The 21,077-nt window shown below is 41.2% G+C and overlaps 1 protein-coding gene across 1 annotated transcript in view; it reads left to right on the top strand.

The window, feature by feature from the left end:
- Nucleotides 1-21,077, top strand: part of LOC120062393 (bifunctional heparan sulfate N-deacetylase/N-sulfotransferase 1-like) — an 85,820-nt gene that overhangs the window by 12,760 nt on the left and 51,983 nt on the right. Inside the window, exon 2 of the mRNA XM_039012339.1 lies at nucleotides 19,174-19,287. The gene's annotated coding sequence lies outside the window, so the exon portion shown is untranslated. The remainder of the gene's footprint in view (nucleotides 1-19,173; nucleotides 19,288-21,077) is intronic.

Genomic DNA, 21,077 nt, shown 5'->3' with positions numbered 1-21,077 from the left:
ATGTTAGCTCCACGTACTCACTGCTAGCCTGCACTGTGAGTCTGGGCTGCATCCTGTTAGCTCCACTTACTCACTGCTAGCCTGCACTGTGAGTCTGGGCTGCATCATGTTCGCTCCACTTACTCACTGCTAGCCTGCACTGTGAGTCTGGGCTGCATCATGTTAGCTCCACTTACTCACTGCTAGCCTGCACTGTGAGTCTGGGCTGCATCATGTTAGCTCCACATACTCACTGCTAGCCTGCACTGGGAGTCTGGGCTGCATCATGTTAGCTCCACATACTCACTGCTAGCCTGCACTGGGAGTCTGGGCTGCATCATGTTAGCTCCACATACTCACTGCTAGCCTGCACTGTGAGTCTGGGCTGCATCATGTTAGCTCCACTTACTCACTGCTAGCCTGCACTGTGAGTCTGGGCTGCATCATGTTAGCTCCACTTACTCACTGCTAGCCTGCACTGTGAGTCTGGGCTGCATCATGTTAGCTCCACTTACTCACTGCTAGCCTGCACTGTGAGTCTGGGCTGCATCATGTTAGCTCCACTTACTCACTGCTAGCCTGCACTGTGAGTCTGGGCTGCATCATGTTAGCTCCACTTACTCACTGCTAGCCTGCACTGTGAGTCTGGGCTGCATCATGTTAGCTCCACTTACTCACTGCTAGCCTGCACTGTGAGTCTGGGCTGCATCATGTTAGCTCCACTTACTCACTGCTAGCCTGCACTGTGAGTCTGGGCTGCATCATGTTAGCTCCACTTACTCACTGCTAGCCTGCACTGTGCGTCTGGGCTGCATCATGTTAGCTCCACTTACTCACTGCTAGCGTGCACTGTGAGTCTGGGCTGCATCATGTTAGCTCCACTTACTGACTGCTAGCCTGCACTGTGAGTCTGGGCTGCATCATGTTAGCTCCACTTACTCACTGCTAGCCTGCACTGTGAGTCTGGGCTGCATCATGTTAGCTCCACTTACTGACTGCTAGCCTGCACTGTGAGTCTGGGCTGCATCATGTTAGCTCCACTTACTCACTGCTAGCCTGCACTGTGAGTCTGGGCTGCATCATGTTTCCCAAAGATGTTCTATAGAGAGCAATAAGAATGGCGTCTTTCTGTTTTTTGGGGGGATAAACGCCGAAAAATAAGGTCTGTGGTAAGTAAACACGGACTTAGAAGATCTTATACGTTTTGTTATTTTTTAAAAATGTTTATACAGTACCAGTCAAAAGTTGGGACACACCTACTCATTCCAGGGTTTTTCTTTATTTTTTTACTATTTTCTACATTGTAGAATAATAGTGAAGGCATCAAAACTATGAAATTACACATATTGAATCATGTAGTAACAAAAAATAGTAGTTCAACAAATCAAAATATATTTTAGATTCTTCAAAGTAGCCACTAGCCTTGATGACAGCTTTGCACACTTGGCATTCTGTCAACCAGCTTCATGAGGTAGTCACCTGGAATGCATTTCATTTAACAGGTGTGCCAAGTTATAATTTTTTTTTTTTTACCCTTATTTTACCAGGAAAGTTGACTGAGAACACACTCTCTTTTACAGCAACAATCTGGGGAATTATTACATGGGATTAACTTTTGTTGAAAGTTATTTTTTGAAATGTCTTTCCTTAATGTGTTTTAGCCAATCAGTTGTGTTGTGACAAGGTAGGGGTGGTATACAGAAGATAGACCTGTTTGGTAAAATACCAAGTCCATATTATGGCAAGAACAGCTCAAATAAGCAAAGAGAAATAACATTCCATCATTACTTTAAGACAGGAAGGTCAGTCAATCTGGAACATTTCAATAACTTTGAGGGGTTCTTCAAGTGCAGTCGCAAAAACCATCAAGCGCTATGATGAAACTGGCTCTCATGAGGACCGCCACAGGAAAGGAAGACCCAGAGTTACCTCTGCTGCAGAGGATAAGTTCATTAGAGTTACCAGCCTCAAAGTGCAGCCCAAATAAATGCTTCACAGAGTTCAAGGACACCAATAATAATAAGAGACTTTCTTGGGCCAAGAAAATGAGCAATGGACATTAGACCGGTGGAAATCTGTCCTTTGGTCTGATGAGTCCACATTTGGTATTTTTGGTTCCAACCGCCATGCCTTTGTGAGACGCAGAGTGGGGTAACGGATGATCTCCGCATGTGTGGTTCCCACCGTGAAGCATGGAGGAGGAAGTGTGATGGTGTGGGGGTTCTTTGCTGGTGACACTGTGACAGTGATTTATTTAGAATTCAAGGCTCATTTAACCAGCATGGCTACCACAGCATTCAGCAGAGATACACCATCCCATCTGACCTGGCCTCCACAATCACCTGACCTCAACCCAATTGAGATGGATTGGGCTGAGTTGGACCGCAGAGTGAAGGAAAAGCAGCCAACAAGTGCTCAGCATATGTGGGAACTCCTTCAAGACTGTTGGAAAAGCGTTCCTCATGAAGCTGGTTGAGAGAATGCTAAGAGTGTGCAATGCTGTCAAGGCAAAGGGTGGTATATATATATATATATATATTTTTTTTTTTTCATTATATATATTTTTTTCATTGTAGTTGAGGCTTCATTTTCAGCATAATCATTATTATTGTCCAGCCCCCCCACAAAAAAAATTATAAAATATGTCATCACATTTATCATATGTTAGGTTGCTTTGAGACTAATGTGTTTTATGTCAGCACAATATTATTTACACAGAGCGGTTCCCATCTTTTTTTTCACATATCTGTTTGCAGTTTTATTTTAGGGTCATCTTTTCCATTAAATACATTGCTTTCACTCTACCAGTCCACTCTGCCAATGTTTGTTCCTTGTCTTATCTTCACCCTTTTGTCTGGAGTTAGAAAGTGCCTGCTAATGGTTTTCCTTTGATACTCTTTCCATATGTTTGAGTGTGTGTAATGTATTCCTACAGACTGCATCCCAAGTTTCATTTTCAATGTTCTCCCCACGTTCAAATTCCCACTGGCACTTAGTTTGCAGAGTTTTACTGTGTCATGACAGCAGTATAGTTTTGTTATTTGTTAACTACTAGTTACTCTTTTGTGATTTATTTATTAGGTGTTTTTCTATGGGAGAGTGGTCACTCTTCATTTTTACCCAGTTGGGGTGTTTCAGTGGCGCAGCGTTCTAATACCCCAATTATTGTACCCACACTGCTCGCGCGCGCCAACGAGCATCTGCGTTGCCAAGGGCTAAAATAGAAGTCATTCCTATTTCTGACGCAGATCACGCTGCAAATCCTGCCTCTCCCATCTCCTCATTGGTTTATAGAAGCAGGTACCCACGTGCCATCTCCTCATTGGTTATACCCACGTGGGTGATTTGAAAGATGAACTGTTTTGCCGGTTGTCGTGGTAATACTATGAAAGTGTAGATGCCAATCACCATATAAGTTCAAAGATGAAAAAGCCTGGAAGGAGGAGAGATGACTAGAAACGATTTGGTTGACCCTTTTATGTGTGGATTCATTGTCGGAGTAGAGGACCTTGTGCATTTCAGGTAAAATAACAACTCAATGTTTATATCCCAGGACATATTAGCTAGCAACAGCAAGCTAGCTAAATAGGACAAATTAGCTAGCAAGTGCAAGCTAACTAGCTAAATTGCCATACATGTTTAATGCTTTTCGACCTGTCCCCAAATTAATGTAATTGGTTCAGAGTTTGTTTTGATATTTTAACCTGTGTGTCGTGATCGCGTTTAGTGTAGGGGGCCAAAATAAATTTCTGCACAATAGCGCATGATGGCGCACGCGCGCAGCCAGTTTTGGTTCCGTGTAAGGCACTGCAGTCCCTGGTTTGAATCCAGGCTGCATCACATCCGGTCGTGATTGGGAGTCCCATAGGGCGGCACACAATTGGCCCAGGGTCGTCCAGGTTTGGCCGGAGTAGGCTGTCATTGTAAATAAGAATTTGTTCTTAACTGACTTGCCTAGTTAAATTAAGGTTAAAAAAAAGTATCTTAGCTGTAATTAGTGAAAGAAATCTGACTTTAGCAAATGAAAGTCTGAATTTAGTTCACCGAATTATTTCATTTGGTTGTTCTTCAATACAGCTTAATTGTCCATCTTCTATGATCTGTGGTTATCACATCAATTAATTTGTTGTAGTTTTATACAGGTCCTCAAGAGATCGTTTCCCTAGGTATTGTTTTCCCTTGTCAGGCCACCGGAAATTGACAGACGGGGTACCTGATGGGGGGTGAACCTAGTCATAGCATAGGCTTCAGTCTTACTTACGTTCAGTTTATATCCTGAGTAAATTCCATATGTTTTTATACATTTCATCAAGCATGGCACAGAGTTGCATACATTAAACATATACAGTAATACATCGGCAGCATACAGAGAAATGCTATGCTCTTCCAGTAATACATTGCCAGCATACAGAGAAATGTTATGCTCTTCCAGTAATACATCGCCAGCATACAGAGAAATGCTATGCTCTTCCAGTAATACATCGCCAGCATACAGAGAAATGTTATGCTCTTCCAGTAATACATCGCCAGCATACAGAGAAATGCTATGCTCTTCCAGTAACACATTGCCAGCATACAGAGAAATGTTATGCTCTTCCAGCATACAGAGAAATGTTATGCTCTTCCAGTAATACATCGCCAGCATACAGAGAAATGTTATGCTCTTCCAGTAATACATCGCCAGCATACAGAGAAATGTTATGCTCTTCCAGTAATACATCGCCAGCATGCAGAGAAATGTTATGCTCTTCCAGTAATGCATCGCCAGCATACAGAGAAATGTTATGCTCTTCCAGTAATACAACGCCAGCATACAGAGAAATGTTATGCTCTTCCAGTAATACATCGCCAGCATACAGAGAAATGCTATGCTCTTCCAGTAACACATCGCCAGCATACAGAGAAATGTTATGCTCTTCCAGCATACAGAGAAATGTTATGCTCTTCCAGTAATACATCGCCAGCATACAGAGAAATGCTATGCTCTTCCAGTAATACATCGCCAGCATACAGAGAAATGTTATGCTCTTCCAGTAATACATCGCCAGCATACAGATAAATGTTATGCTCTTCCAGTAATACATCGCCAGCATACAGAGAAATGTTATCCTCTTCCAGTAATGCATCGCCAGCATACAGAGAAATGTTATGCTCTTCCAGTAATACATCGCCAGCATACAGAGAGATGTTATGCTCTTCCAGTAATACATCGCCAGCATACAGAGAAATGTTATGCTCTTCCAGTAATACATCGCCAGCATACAGAGAAATGTTATGCTCTTCCAGTAATACATCGCCAGCATACAGAGAAATGTTATGCTCTTCCAGTAATGCATCGCCAGCATGCAGAGAAATGTTATGCTCTTCCAGTAATACATCGCCAGCATGCAGGGAAATGTTATGCTCTTCCAGTAACACATCGCCAGCATACAGAGAAATGTTATGCTCTTCCAGTAATACATCGCCAGCATACAGAGAAATGTTATGCTCTTCCAGCATACAGAGAAATGTTATGCTCTTCCAGTAATACATCGCCAGCATACAGAGAAATGCTATGCTCTTCCAGTAATACATCGCCAGCATACAGAGAAATGTTATGCTCTTCCAGTAATACATCGCCAGCATACAGAGAAATGTTATGCTCTTCCAGTAATACATCGCCAGCATACAGAGAAATGCTATGCTCTTCCAGTAATACATCGCCAGCATACAGAGAAATGTTATGCTCTTCCAGTAATACATCGCCAGCATACAGAGAAATGCTATGCTCTTCCAGTAACACATCGCCAGCATACAGAGAAATGTTATGCTCTTCCAGCATACAGAGAAATGTTATGCTCTTCCAGTAATACATCGCCAGCATACAGAGAGATGTTATGCTCTTCCAGTAATACATCGCCAGCATACAGAGAAATGTTATGCTCTTCCAGTAATACATCGCCAGCATACAGATAAATGTTATGCTCTTCCAGTAATACATCGCCAGCATACAGAGAAATGTTATCCTCTTCCAGTAATGCATCGCCAGCATACAGAGAAATGTTATGCTCTTCCAGTAATACATCGCCAGCATACAGAGAGATGTTATGCTCTTCCAGTAATACATCGCCAGCATACAGAGAAATGTTATGCTCTTCCAGTAATACATCGCCAGCATACAGAGAAATGTTATCCTCTTCCAGTAATACATCGCCAGCATACAGAGAAATGTTATGCTCTTCCAGTAATGCATCGCCAGCATGCAGAGAAATGTTATGCTCTTCCAGTAATACATCGCCAGCATGCAGAGAAATGTTATGCTCTTCCAGTAACACATCGCCAGCATACAGAGAAATGTTATGCTCTTCCAGTAATACATCGCCAGCATACAGAGAAATGTTATGCTCTTCCAGCATACAGAGAAATGTTATGCTCTTCCAGTAATACATCGCCAGCATACAGAGAAATGCTATGCTCTTCCAGTAATACATCGCCAGCATACAGAGAAATGTTATGCTCTTCCAGTAATACATCGCCAGCATACAGATAAATGTTATCCTCTTCCAGTAATGCATCGCCAGCATACAGAGAAATGTTATGCTCTTCCAGTAATACATCACCAGCATACAGAGAGATGTTATGCTCTTCCAGTAATACATCGCCAGCATACAGAGAAATGTTATGCTCTTCCAGTAATACATCGCCAGCATACAGATGTCGTGTTTTTGACTATGCCAGATTGATTGCTATGACATGCCATTCTATAAAATGATTTCTCCGTAATTAATATTACCTGATTGAACTAATCATGTAAATATTAATTAACTAGAGGGACACCACGAAAGAATATTTATAGAGCTGTTATCTTTCGAATAAACTCTTAAAGATTTTGTAATATTTTACTAAATAGCCGTCACATTAATCGTCATTATATTCAGTCTCATCTGAAAGTTGTAAGTCCTTGATTATCTGCAAGAATCCTGGCTAACAAGTTGAATCAGCGATACAAAATTGGGTTTAATTATTTATTTACTAAATACCTAACTAATCACATAGAATCACACATATACAATGAAATCATAACTTGATCACAAATTACGTCATACAGAAAACGTCCCTAGCGGGCGGAATAGATATGACAGCTTGTTACACAAAGGGAATGGGCTGAGTCTTAGTGAAAGAGCGGGAGATTCGGAACAGGGCAAAAGCTGTGCTCTCGTAAATCAGTATCTGATGCATTCTAAATTACCGCCCATTTGAGAAAGAAAATGCAATACATATTTACTCTGAGCTGCGCTTCAGTAGGTTGGTGGTAGATGGAAGAACGTATCGCCAACCCGAGTCCTCTGTCTTTTGGAGAATGTCTCTGGTTGTCACGGGATACTTTGTAGTAACGTTGTGTGTGGAAGACGGGATACTCGGACTGTCCTTCCTAACCTGCGTTTGTAGCAGCTGTTGCCAACTCAACGGCTAGGAGATATCACTTCTGTAGTGAACACGAGTTCAAAGTTCATACCATTCACAATCAAAGTCCATGCTGATGTTGGCCTAGTTCTGTAGTTATTGTCTGAACCATCTTGACATCGGATCGTCATCCAAAATGTACCCGGAACAGGAAGTTATATTCTTGTCTCTGGCTTTATATAGTGGAGGGAGAGGGGTGTGTCTGAAAAGTCTATTACCCAGGTCTCTTCACAGGGGCGGGCCCCTGGTTGAGCAGAAACCAAATTTATGAAAACACATCTCTCATTTGGAAGGTAAAATTACATTTCACCTCTTCACAAACAATGTCATATTCAAACATTTGAATTAAACAACAATTCCATGTGAATCCGATACCTCTGACGTTTAGACTTTTCACAGTAGCGTTTATGTCATTCTATCATTGATGAGAATGTGTCAGAGGGCAACCGAACTGACATAATATACCTTAAGTACCACCGCATATGTACAGTTGGTTGGATTACCAGAATATAGTTCATTTCCACCAACTTCTGATGTTACCCAGAATCTCTATGTTAACCCATGGGTTTCCTTATGTCACATCAGTTATAGTGGGGAGAGAGAAAAAGGGGGAAAGAGGTATTTATGACTGTCGTAAACCTACCCCCAACCCAACGTCATGACACAGAGAAATGTTATGCTCTTCCAGTAATACATCGCCAGCATGCAGAGAAATGTTATGCTCTTCCAGTAATACATCGCCAGCATGCAGAGAAATGTTATGCTCTTCCAGTAACACATCGCCAGCATACAGAGAAATGTTATGCTCTTCCAGTAATACATCGCCAGCATACAGAGAAATGTTATGCTCTTCCAGTAATACATCGCCAGCATACAGAGAAATGTTATGCTCTTTCAGTAATACATCGCCAGCATACAGAGAAATGTTATGCTCTTTCAGTAATACATCGCCAGCATACAGAGAAATGTTATGTTCTTCCAGTAACACATCGCCAGCATACAGAGAAATGTTATGCTCTTCCAGTAATACATCGCCAGCATACAGAGAAATGTTATGCTCTTTCAGTAATACATCGCCAGCATACAGAGAAATGTTATGCTCTTTCAGTAATACATCGCCAGCATACAGAGAAATGTTATGTTCTTCCAGTAACACATCGCCAGCATACAGAGAAATGTTATGCTCTTCCAGTAATACATCGCCAGCATACAGAGAAATGTTATGCTCTTCCTCACCAATTTCTCTTACTTTGATATTCGGACTGGATATTATCATGTAGGCAAGAGGTTCAATACTAATGGCAAAAAGGAGCGTGCTCAGTGGATATCATTACCGGACCCCTCTTGATGATAAAAGGTGCAGATAAATGTCCATTGACTCTGACTCTAGCATGGGACGTCAGCTAACATCAAGCATATATGTAATTTAAAAATAACAACGCACATAAAAACATCAGAATTCATAAAGGTCATGAATGATATCTCATAGTAGAAAACGTATGTGGGGTGGCAGGTAGCCTAGTGGTTAGAGCGTTGGGCCAGTAACCGAAAGGTTGCTAGATCGAATCCCCGAGCTGACAAGTAAAAATCTGTTGTTCTGCCCCTGAACAAGGCAGTTAACCCACTGTTTCTAGGCCGTCATTGTAAATAAGAATTTGTTCTTAAGTGACTTGCCTAGTTAAATAAAATAAAAAGTGCTTTATGTGCATTTTTTATGACAAAAATGCTTAAAAATTCACAAAAGGTGACGTTAGCTGATGAAGATTATCTCATAGAACAAAAGACCTTATTTTCGGCGTTTATCCCAAAACTCGACGACAACTCCATTAATTTCCCCATAAGCCTTGTCTTACATGGTGGAGTTAGTGCCTACAAAAAGACGCTCATACTATTGTTCTCTATTGCTGAATGAACCAGAGAAAAATCCTTTCCGGTTTTTAGAACTCCAAGTTAGTGAGCTCCTCCTGAATGATGTCGTTACTGATTAAAGAGACAATGCACATTTTTATTAAAGAAGCTACTTCTATGCAAATGTTTTTGATCAGTACAATAAAATAAGTCCCAAATGGAAGGGAAACAAATTGTTTGTCATTTGTAGCCCCATGGAATCGGGCCAAAACAAGTGAAATAACTCAATGCATGAATTCCTATTGAATATGCATTCACCTGTATTGTGGCTAGGCCTAGGCTACATCTTGATTTAATAGAGATTTACCATTCAAATAAAATTTGATTTGTCACATGCGCCGAATACATGCGCCAAATACAACAGGTGTTTCACCTTACTGTGAAATGCTTACTTACAAGCCCTTAACCAACAATGCAGTTCAAGAAATGGAGCTAAGAAAATATTTACTAAATAAACGAAAGTTAAAAAAATCCAAAAGTAACACAAGAAAATTACATAACAATAACGAGGCTATATACAGGGGGTACCGGTACCGAGTCAATGTGCGGGGGTACAGGTTAGTTGAGGTAATTTGTACATGTAGGTAGGAGTGAAGTGACACTGCATAGATAATAAACAGTGAGTAGCAGCAGTGTTAAAAACAAAGGGTGTCAATGTAAATATTCCGGGTGGCCATTTGATTAATTGTTCAGCAGTCTTATGGCTTGGGGGTAGAAGCTGTAAGGAGCCTTTTGGTCATAGATTTGCCAGTGCGGTACAGCTTGCAATGCGGTAGCAGAGAGAACAATCTTTGACTTGGGTGACTGGAGTCTCTGACAATTTTATGGGCTTTCCTCTGACACCGCCTATTATATAGGTCCTGGATGGCAGGAAGCTTGGCCTCAGTGATGTACTGGGCTGTACGCACTACCCTCTGTAGCGCCTTATGGTCATATGCCGAGCATTTGGCATAACAGGCCAACCGGTCATGAAGCTCTCGATGGTGCTGCTGTAGAACTTTTTGAGGATCTGGGGACCCATGCCAAATCTTTTCAGTCTCCTGAGGGGGAATAGGTTTTGTTGTGCCCTCTTCACGACTGTGTTGGTGTGTTTGGATCTGTGGATCTGTTGGGGAGGTATGCAAATTGGAGGGGGTCTCGGATTTCCGGCATGATGGTGTTGATATGAGCCAAGACCAGCCTTTCAAAGCACTTCATGACTTCATGGCTACCGACATGAGTGCTACGGGGCGGTAATCATTTAGGCAGGTTCCCTTTGCTTTCTTGGGCACGGGGACTGTGATTACCGTTATGAAGGTTATGTATGTTATGTTGGTAAAAACAAACAAAAAATGTAGTAAAAAATGTAATTGATTATACAATTGATTCATTAATGCATACATGGCTGTGTCTCTGAAAAATGATGAGGTTCATGATATTGAACTCAAAAGATGCCCAACGATTGAACAGAGCAGTAGCTGAGTTGATCTGTCTGGATCAAGTGCCATTCTGTGACCTTTACTTTTACCTTGGTAGCGTTTTGGTATCGTGATGGTATCGATTACTGTGATACTAAACATGGTACCGGTATCGAAGTCAAAACCCCGGTATCGTGATACTAAACCTAGTGCCGGTATGGAAGTTAGTTAGTTGTTTGGTTTAGTTGCTGGTGATGACAGGCTGGCGTGCGGTGGAGCGGCCCATTTCGTCCAGCAGCTGAGCCAGCTGTCAAACAGGGCCACAGGCAAACAAATTCTACCGTCTGTCTGACAAGTCAGCGAGGCCATGGAAATCAGCAGTAAACATGTTGTTGTTTATCCCCTCTGTCTGACAGCTCTCTACCAGAACAAATATGTTCTCCAGAAAAACCTTAATTGCATTGTTTATATGTCAATGTTGTTATAACAACCATCAAGGTTGGGCGTGATGCTATGTTATGAGAGGACAATACTGTCAGTTTATCGGTCTGCCTATCTGTCTGTCCGAGTGTCCGTCCTTCATATAGGCCTAGTGCTGTCAAGTAAAACACCACCTACAGGGACCTCAAAGGGCAGCTGAGGTCACGTAAGTCTAGACTACAATATCTATCCTAGCTCTAACCCTAGCAACGTTTATAATGTAGGCTCCTCACATTACACCTGTGGAGGAGATATCGGCAATCTAATGAAGTCGAGGGGATGTGACGACATGTCATGCGTCTAATTTCCTGCTTAATTGTGTTGATGTTGGGGCTGATGCGGCGGCTCCTACTAGTGTTGTTGTGGTTAATCTCCCACTGCGACAGGGAACCGTGGAGTCTCTGGGGGACACGGGGGATATGGCATCACTAATTAGATTTGTCTAGCTTCCCTGTGTGAGCAGAGGGATGGCGGGAGGGAGAGCTAGAGATGGAGAGAGGGATAAAGGTTTAGTGTTTTGTTTTTCTATTGATTGATTTACAGAGAGTTTGAAAAGTTATGGACATTCTGCAACATTCCTTTTGTTGTGCACAACAACAGCAATGTCTCTCAGACTTTGTCATACAACTAATTAAAACATACAAAAACAAGCATTCTCCCTTCACAGCACGACAGCATATTGGAATTAATATGCAGTACAGCGGTAGGATATTTCTTTTTATCTCGCACTGTAAACACTGCTGATTATGTGAACGTTCATGAATCCCAACATGTGTAGGCCTGTTTTCTGCAGAAGAACGAGAACAGTGTTTGTGACCCGTTCTCCTTTCAGAGGTTGATTGATTAGGGCCTTTCGTCCACTTGCTGTTAATTGGAGGGAAGATAAAGATACACTCTGTAACACTGCCTGCCTGGGAAATAAGTCATGAATTAGTGATCAGGCTCACAGATACAACTTGCTTCAGATGGACGGTTTGGATTTCTCAATTTGCAAAGTGGGTGATCACAGCTTTTCCAGAGTCAAGAGAAGTTACTGTATTGAACAACTCTCTCTCTCTCTCTCTCTCTCTCTTCTCTCTTCTCTCTCTCAAATTTAATTGAAGGGCTTTATTGGCATGGGAAACATATGTTTACATTTGCCAAAGCAAGTGACATGGATAATAAACAATAAAAAAATGAACAGTAAACATTGCACTCACAAAAGTTCTGAGAGAATAACGACAATTTAAATGTCATATTAAGTGCAAACAGTTAAAGTACAAAAGGGAATGTTTGTTCTTCGCTGTTGCCCTTTTCTTGTGGCAACAGGTCACACATCTTGCTGCTGTGATGGCACACTGTGGTATTTCACACAATAGAGTTGATCGAAATTGGGTTTGTTTTCCACTTCTTTGTGGGTCGCTGTAATCTGAGGGAAATATGTGTCTCTATGGTCATGCATTGGGCAGGTGGTTAGGAAGTGCAGCTCAGTTTCCACCTCATTTTGTGGGCAGTGTGCAGATAGCCTGTCTTCTCTGGAGAGCCAGGTCTGCCTGCGGCAGCCTTTCTCAATTGCAGGGTTATGCTCACAATCTGTACATAATCAAAGCTTTCCTTAAGTTTAGGTCAGTCACAGTGGTCAGGTATTCTGCCAACATTTTAGTTTGCTCAGTTTTTTTGTTAATTACCAGGACCAGCTTGCTTAGGGGACTCTTTTCCAGGTTCATCTCTCTGTAGGAGATGGCTTTGTTATGGAAGGTTTGGTAATTGCTTCCATTTAGGTGGTTGTAGAATTTAACAGCTCTTTTCTGGATTTTGATAATTAGCGGGTATCATTCTAATTCTGCTCTGCGTGCATTATTTGGTGTTTTACGTTGTACACTGAGGATATTTTTGCAGAATTCTGCATGCAGAGTCTCAATTTGGTGCTTGTCCCATTTTGTGAATTCTTGGTTGGTGAGCAGACCCCACACCTCACAACCATAAAGGGCAATGGGTTCTATAACTGATTTCAAGTATTTTTTGCCTGATCCAAATTGGTATGTCGAATTTTCATTTTGAAGTTGCCTTGAGCTGGGCTTACTGCTCACTCATACTCATTCCTGACTCACCTTATTTCACCACCTCTACTCCAATATCGCCACCGTAAACTCTTCCCATTCCAATCCTCTCACCCTCAGTTTTTCTACACATTATTGGGCAGGTGCTAGGAGCCAGTTGTCACCTGCAGGCCATACCAGGGCCAGTCTGTTGGTGGGGTCAGCTGTTGAGCTGTTGGTTCAGATGGGGATCTGTCATGGCCTCTGGCCACGCACGACTATTATTCTACAATGTAGAATATAGTAAAAAATTAAGAAAACCCCTTTCATGAGTAGGTGTGTCAACTTTCGACTGGTACTGTGTATGAAAAATTAAAATTTCATAGATGTTGGTTTTGATTTATGGACAATATTCCTTTGATGCGTTGGATTTATCAAGATCGAATTCTGTTGTGATGTGACTCTTTTCTTTGCATTTATCAGACATTTCAATAGTTTAAATATGGACATTTTTGCTAGAACACTTGTTAATATTATTGTTGCATATTTATTTATCATCATAATGCTTAGAATTGTTTTCCTTCTCGCATTTTTGTGGAACAGTTACATTTCAGTATCGGCATTTTGAATGATAACACAATTCAAAAATGGCACACGGATGGAAATGTTGATATCAAGCACGCTCACACTTGCTAGGACACATGAAAAAACATTACCCTCACCAGTATCTACAGCAGGAGTTGTGCTAATGAATTTATCTCCTTCACGTTTGCAACACATCAGTTCAGCCATTTAGGCTATGCATGTATCACCACCAGCCAATCACACCAGAGCTACTTCCCATCATTCAAACTTACCGCCAGTGCCTTTCCAACCCTGCAACCTACTTTATAGTCAGCTTAGAGCTACTGGTTCCATACAAGAGCTATTATGAATAGAGAGAGGAGAGCGGAAGAGAGAGAGGCCTGTGGAGCTGATGCCAGCAGAGATGCGTGAATTGTGTAAGACGGGAACAGTGAACACAGATGTGTTATAAATTATTGTAATTCATATATTAGTCTATGATTCGTAAGCCTATGTTGCCATACCACCTGAACAGGTGCTATGCAAGACGGAGACAAAACATATCAGCCGGGGACAAAAAGGCTGATCATACACACTAATTAAAATGTGGTATCAGCATAACCACACACAAATGGCTAATGGTTTTACATGTAATCTTCATCATATGCCTTCTATCGCATAGCTGTCTCTCTATCCCCCTTCAAACTTTCCTTGTCAATTAATTTGATAGGCTATATTGTTTTAGCACTATCACGTAGGCCTATTGGTTTTTAATAGCCAACGTTTTTAGGAAAGGACTAATGTGATTTGCTCTTGTGTGTTTAAGATATGCTGGTGGCTATGATTGATGTGTCCTTTTGACAGGTGTGCGTGTGTCAGTTTCCTAACTGTCTAAATGTCCATTTAGAAAGTTTCCTAAAGTAAATTCCTTCATTTCTGTTGTTGCATTGTGATCAGACTGGTGTTATCAATTTGGCCAGCACGTGTCTCCTTTCCCAACATGCGACTACATGTGGCACCGCCGTGTTGTGATTTACATGTCTTTTTTTGCGACTACAGTTGGTTAAAGACGTTCTTGCCCTCTGGGCCCCATAATTGGTTGTTCCGGCCCAAGTAAATGGCTCTGGTCCTGTGTATATCGGAAACAGTGTTAGTGCTTTGTGGTGCGTTGGCACAGAAACTAGTTGGTGGAAGATTCGGTGCATAGATTTTAATAATCTATTAATAAGGCATCAAAAAGAGTGTCCCCCAGCTGATTTTAGTCTGGCTCTGAGGCTAGGGAACTACAAAGCCCAAATAGTACATGCAAAAACACATTTACATTATTTATTGCAAAATACGCTGTTCATTTTACAGGAACAACTGAAACAACGACTAGGCTACCAACAGCATATACAGTCAACGAGACACAACATAAACAACATAACTGAAAGACAACCAGTCCAGAATAAGAAAAGACAATCTTGTTCCCATATCTTATCAAGTCCATATTTTGAGTTAAAATATGTTACGGCTGAGAATTCTAGCCTATACTCCATCTCCGGTATCCCCCGTCTGATTCTAAATCCTGCTACACACACATACACGCATACATACAGTGGGCTCCAAAATGACTGGCACCCCTGACTGGCAATGCACAAGCAATACATTTAAAAAATATAAACAATATAATTATAGATAGAAACTCAAAATACCAACATGTGAGAAATACTACACTTTATTAATGTTTCAATGGAACCAACCAATATCATACAATTATTTAATACAAAATACATTTCATCAAAATCAGCGTTTCATAATTATTGGCACTCTTCATTTAGTACTAAGTGCAACCACCTCTGGCAAGGATAACAGCATGGAGTCTTTTCCTGTAATGTTTGACAAGGTTAAGGAACACATTCGGAGGGGTTTTGGACCATTCCTCTATGCAGATCCTTTCAAGATCCTTCACATTCTTGGGTTTGGGCTTATCAACTGCTCTCTTCAACTCAGCCCACGGGTTTTCGATTGGATTGAGGTCCGGCGACAGAGATGGCCATGGCAGAACATTGATTTTGTGGCCACAGAACAATTTCTGTGTGGATCTTGAGGTATGTTTTGGGTCATTGTCTTGTTGGAAAGTCCACCTATGGCCAAGTCTCAGCCTTCTGGCAGAGGCAACCAGATTGTCAGCCAAAATTGCCTGATACTTGGTGGAATTTATTATGCCATCAATCTTAACCAGTGCCCTGGACCTCTGGAATTAAAACAGCCCCAAAACATCACTGACCCACCACCATATTTCACTGTGGGTATGAGGTGCCTCTCCTTGTATGCATCGCTGTTTCACTGTGGGTATGAGGTGCCTCTCCTTGTATGCATCGCTGTTTCACTGTGGGTATGAGGTGCCTCTCCTTGTATGCATCGCTGTTTCGGCGCCAAACATGCCGATGCTGTATCTGACCAGAACGTTCAATTCTTGTCTCATCTGACCAGTGCACCTTCTTCCAGTCATAATTTAAATGGCATTTGGCAAACTCCAAGCCCTTGCGTCCTTGTCTTGGGGTCAGAAAGGGCTTTCTTCTGGCAACTGTTCCAAAGAGCCTGTGGTTGTGGAGGTGGTGTCTGATGGTGCTTTTTGATACCTGGTGAACCGAAGATGCCACCAATTCTTTCACAGTTATTCTTGAGGATTTTGTTGATTCTCTCACCATTCTCCTCCCTATCCGGGGTAGAGGTCGACCGATTAATCGGAATGGCCGATTAATTAGGGCCGATTTAACGTTTTCATAACAATCGGAAATCGGTAATTTTGGATGCCGATTTTTTTTTTTTAGAGACACTTACGTTCAGTCTGCATGGTCAACGCATCATATGCAACAGTGTTCATTGCTTCTTAATATAAATCCACTAGTGTTCTATAATGACACTATTAGTTTGTGTTTCTTATATCAGCAAACAGCTAATTTGTTTTTTCTTAGCAAGTTGCCCTAAATGTGTGAGATGCTAATTGTTAGCTGCTAATGCTAATAGCTAGCTAGCTAATAATTGTACTGAGTAAAAGAAAACGTAGCTAGCTAATACAGCCTGATAATACCAGTGATGGTGTAGACCTAAATCAGCATGTTGTTTGTGCAACAGTATCTTCTAAATCAAAGAGGAATATGCAAAGCAAGACTATGTTAGCTACATGAAGTAGCTAAGAGAATACATGCAATGTAGCCAAAGCTTATAGGGTCCCCTAGGAAACATTTATCAACGCTACCCTGTCACAATAAATATTCCCTGGCATTTTAATTCGTTGTCATCTCAAACAACGCTGTATTCAAAGTGCCCACTATTATATTCTAACTATAGAATTAGAATAGTCATTCTATTTCCATGATTCCAACAGTTTTGCTCTAATTCACAAGTCAATTCGCAATTGCAACATTTGGCTAAAAATAAGTCCATTAACGTGCAGCCCTACATGACAGAGTGGAAATGATCTCAATTGAGCAGTGGTGTAAAGTACTTCAGTAAAAATACGTTCAAGTACTACTTGAGTCGTTTTTTTGGTATCTGTTCTTGACTCTTTTTTATTTTTGACAACTTTTACTATTACTTCACTACATCCCTAAAGAAAATACTGTACTTTTTACTCCATACATTTTCCCTGACAACTAAAAGTACATTTTGAATGCTTAACAGGACAGGAAAATCAAATCAAATAGAAATGTTATTAGTCACATGCGCCAAATACAACAGGTATAGCATAGACCTTACAGTGAAATGCTTACTTACAGGAAAATGGGCCAATTCATGCACTTGTTAAGAGAACATCCCTGGTCATCCCTACTGCCTCTGATCTGGAGGACTCACTAAACACAAATGCTTTGTTTGTCAATTATGTCTGAGTATTGGAGTCTGCCCCTGGCTATTCGTAAAATAAAAACGAACAAGAAAATGGTGCCGTCTGGTTTGCTTAATATAAGGAATTTGAAATTATTTATACTTTTACTTTTGATACTTCAGTACATTTTATCAATGAATTTACTTTTGATACTTAAGTGTATTTAAAACCAAACACTTTTAGACTTTTACTCAAGTAGTATTTTACTGGGTGACTTTCACTTTTACTTGAGTAACTTTCTATTACAGAATCGTTAGTTATATTTAAGTATGACAATTGGGTACTTTTTCCACCACTGCAACTGAGTGCAGGAAATGCAGATGTGATAAAAGTGCTGAACTTTGTTTTGGGTGAAGTTGAATTGAACAGTATAAAACAATCAGAATGGATAAATACTTATTGAAATCACTTAGAATGTATGTGTTGCCACCCTAGGATCACTCACTACTCATAAAGCAAATGTAGAGCTTGTATTATTCAAAAACTAAAAATACAGTCAAATACCGTCATACCGTTCAATTTTTTTCAAATGCCATGATATAATATTTTGGCCATATCGCCAACCTCTACTTGACATGTTGCTGCGTGAAGCTTGGTGCTCACGGAATCAGTAGGATATTCAACAAACACTCAAACAGGCAACAGTAGCAGGAGCTCTTATTTCTGTAGATATATATGGATGATTTATAAAGCCAGCCACATTTAACAGTTAGGCCATTGGTTGTAGACAATTTTTTTTTTTTTGGTTTGTACATTATTCAGTATTTGTTATTTCATAGTTTTGATGTCTTCACTATTATTCTTCAATGTAGAAAGTAGTAAAAATAAAGAAAAACCCTTGAATGAGTAGGTGTGCCCAAACATTTGACTGGCAATGTATATATTTTTTGCTACTGCTCTACGAAAGAAATCTAAATCGACCGGTCGACTAAATGAGGTCAGCCCTATATTGATTACTGCATTGTTGGAAAAGAGTAAGCAGGAAAGACATTTCACTGTACATGTGCACATGACAATAACATTTTTAAACTTGAACTCCTCTCCTTGAATCCATTCACATGATACACATCCTTTCGAGTGAAATCATCAGCTTCACATAATGGCTTCCTCTCACCCATCTCCCCGGCCCCTTCCTTCCTCTCGTCAATCACTCAGGCTAATTAAATGAGAGTTATTTCAATAAAGCTACCATCTACTACCTTACTCCATTAGTTCTATTAACAGCCAGTGGTTCCTGGTTCCTCTATGCCCCGGAGTCGTCATCCATCTCTCATCTCCTGCTCTCACTTGACGAGAGGTGTCGGTTCTGCCTTTCATGAATCCATGTAACCTAGTTACTGGAGCTCAGCAGGGGAGAGACAATCAATTAATGAACAAAGGAGGTGGCTCACTGAGGCAGTGCTGATAGACTGAGGGACTATTACTAACACAGGAGCCCCTCTCAAAATATGTTTTCACTCATTTCATTTTTCATCTGATGGATGTATCCTTGTTCGGTTGTTTTCTTCTCAAGGTGAATCCAGAGGGAAGAGAGAAGACCGTTACAGAAGGAGGCCGGTTTGCGTGTTAGTCTGCTACCTGTTGGGAACCATTGGAGGACATTTGGCGGACATCTTGTTTTGGGAAGGTAAGAGCTCTGTCTCCTTAAGTACAGATCTAGTGTGAGCTTATTCACTCCAAAGCCAAACCTTAATCATAGGCAGGGAAATGCTTCTTCATCCCAAAGAAGCTTTTCATCCCCAAGAGGCCCAGTCATTGTCAGAATCCCCGGAATAGAACTAATGCATTCTATACAGTACCAGTCAAAAGTTTGGACACACCTACTCATTCCAGGGTTTTTCTTTCTTTCTTTTTATTTTTTGAATGATAGTGAAGACGTCAAAACTTTACAATAACACAAATGGAATCATGTAGTAACCAAAAAAAGTGTTAAACAAATCAAAATATATATTATATTTGAGATTCTTCAAAGTAGCCACCGTTTGCACACACTTGGCATTCTCTCAACCAGCTTCAAGAGGTAGTCACCAGGAATGCATTTCAATTAACAGGTGTGTCTTGTTAAGTTAATTTGTGGAATTTCTTTCCTTCTTAATGCGTTTGAGCCAATCAGTTGTGTTGTGACAAGGTAGGGTTGGTATACAGAAGATAGCCCTATTTGGTAAAAGACCAAGTCCATATTATGGCAAGAACAGCTCAAAGAAGCAAAGGGACACGACAGTTCATCATTACTTTAAGACATGAAGTTCAGTCAAACTGGAAAATTTCATGAACTTAGATAGTTTCTTCAAGTGGAGTCACAAAAACCATCATGCGCTATGATGAAACTGGCTCTCATGAGCACCGCCTGTCACGCCCTGACCGTAGAGAGCTTTTATTCTCTATGTTGGTTAGGTCGGGGTGTGACTAGGGTGGGTCATCTAGGCGTTTATATGTCGATGTTGGCCTGTTATCATTCCCAATCAGAGGCAGCTGTTTATTGTTGTCTCTGATTGGGGATCATATTTAGGCAGCCGTTTCCCCTTTCTGCTTTGTGGGATCTTGTGTTTGTGTAGCTGCCTGTGAGCAGTCCAGAACGTCACGTTTCGTTTGTGCTTGTTTGTTTTGTTTGGTGAGTTTCGATTTATTAAAATATGTGGAACTCTACGCACGCTGCGCATTGGTCCATTCATTATGACGAATGTGACACCGCCACAGGAATGGAAGACCCAGAGTTACCTCTGCTGCAGAGGATAAGTTCATTAGAGTTAACTGCACCTCAGATTGCAGCCCAAATAAATGCTTCACAGAGTTCAGAGGAAACTGCGTGAATCGAGCCTTCATGGTCGAATTGCTGCAAGGAAACCACTACTAAAGGACACCAGTAAGAAGAAGAGACTTGCTTGGGCCAAGAAACACGAGCAATGGACATTAGACCAGTGGAAATCTGTCCTTTGGTGTCTTTGTGAGACGTAGAGTAGGTGAACGGATGATCTCCGCATGTGTGGTTCCCACCGTGAGGCATGGAGGAGGAGGTGTGGGGGTGCTTTGGTGGTGGCACTGTCGTGATTTATTTAGAATTCAAGGCACACTTAACCAGCATGGCTACCACCACATTCTGCAGCGATACGCCATCCCATCTGGTTTGCGCTTAGTGGGACTACAATTTGTTTGTCAACTGGACACCTCCAGGCTGTGTAAGGGCTATTTGACCAAGAAGGAGAGTGATGGAGTGCTGCATCAGATGACCTGGCCTCCACAATCACCCGACCTCAACCCAATTGAGATGGTTTGGGATGAGTTGGACCGCAGACTGAAGGAAAAGCATCCAAAAGTGCTCAGCATATGTGGGAACTCCTTCAAGACTTCTGGCAAAGCATTCCAGGTGAATCTAGTTGAAAGAATGCAAAGAGTGTGTAAAGCTGTCATCAAGGCAAA

The sequence above is a fragment of the Salvelinus namaycush genome, chromosome 17 (assembly GCF_016432855.1).
Source record: "Salvelinus namaycush isolate Seneca chromosome 17, SaNama_1.0, whole genome shotgun sequence".
Classification (NCBI taxonomy): domain Eukaryota; kingdom Metazoa; phylum Chordata; class Actinopteri; order Salmoniformes; family Salmonidae; genus Salvelinus; species Salvelinus namaycush.
Note: the sequence above shows the minus strand (reverse complement) of the source record. Positions and strands in the feature narration are given on the sequence as shown.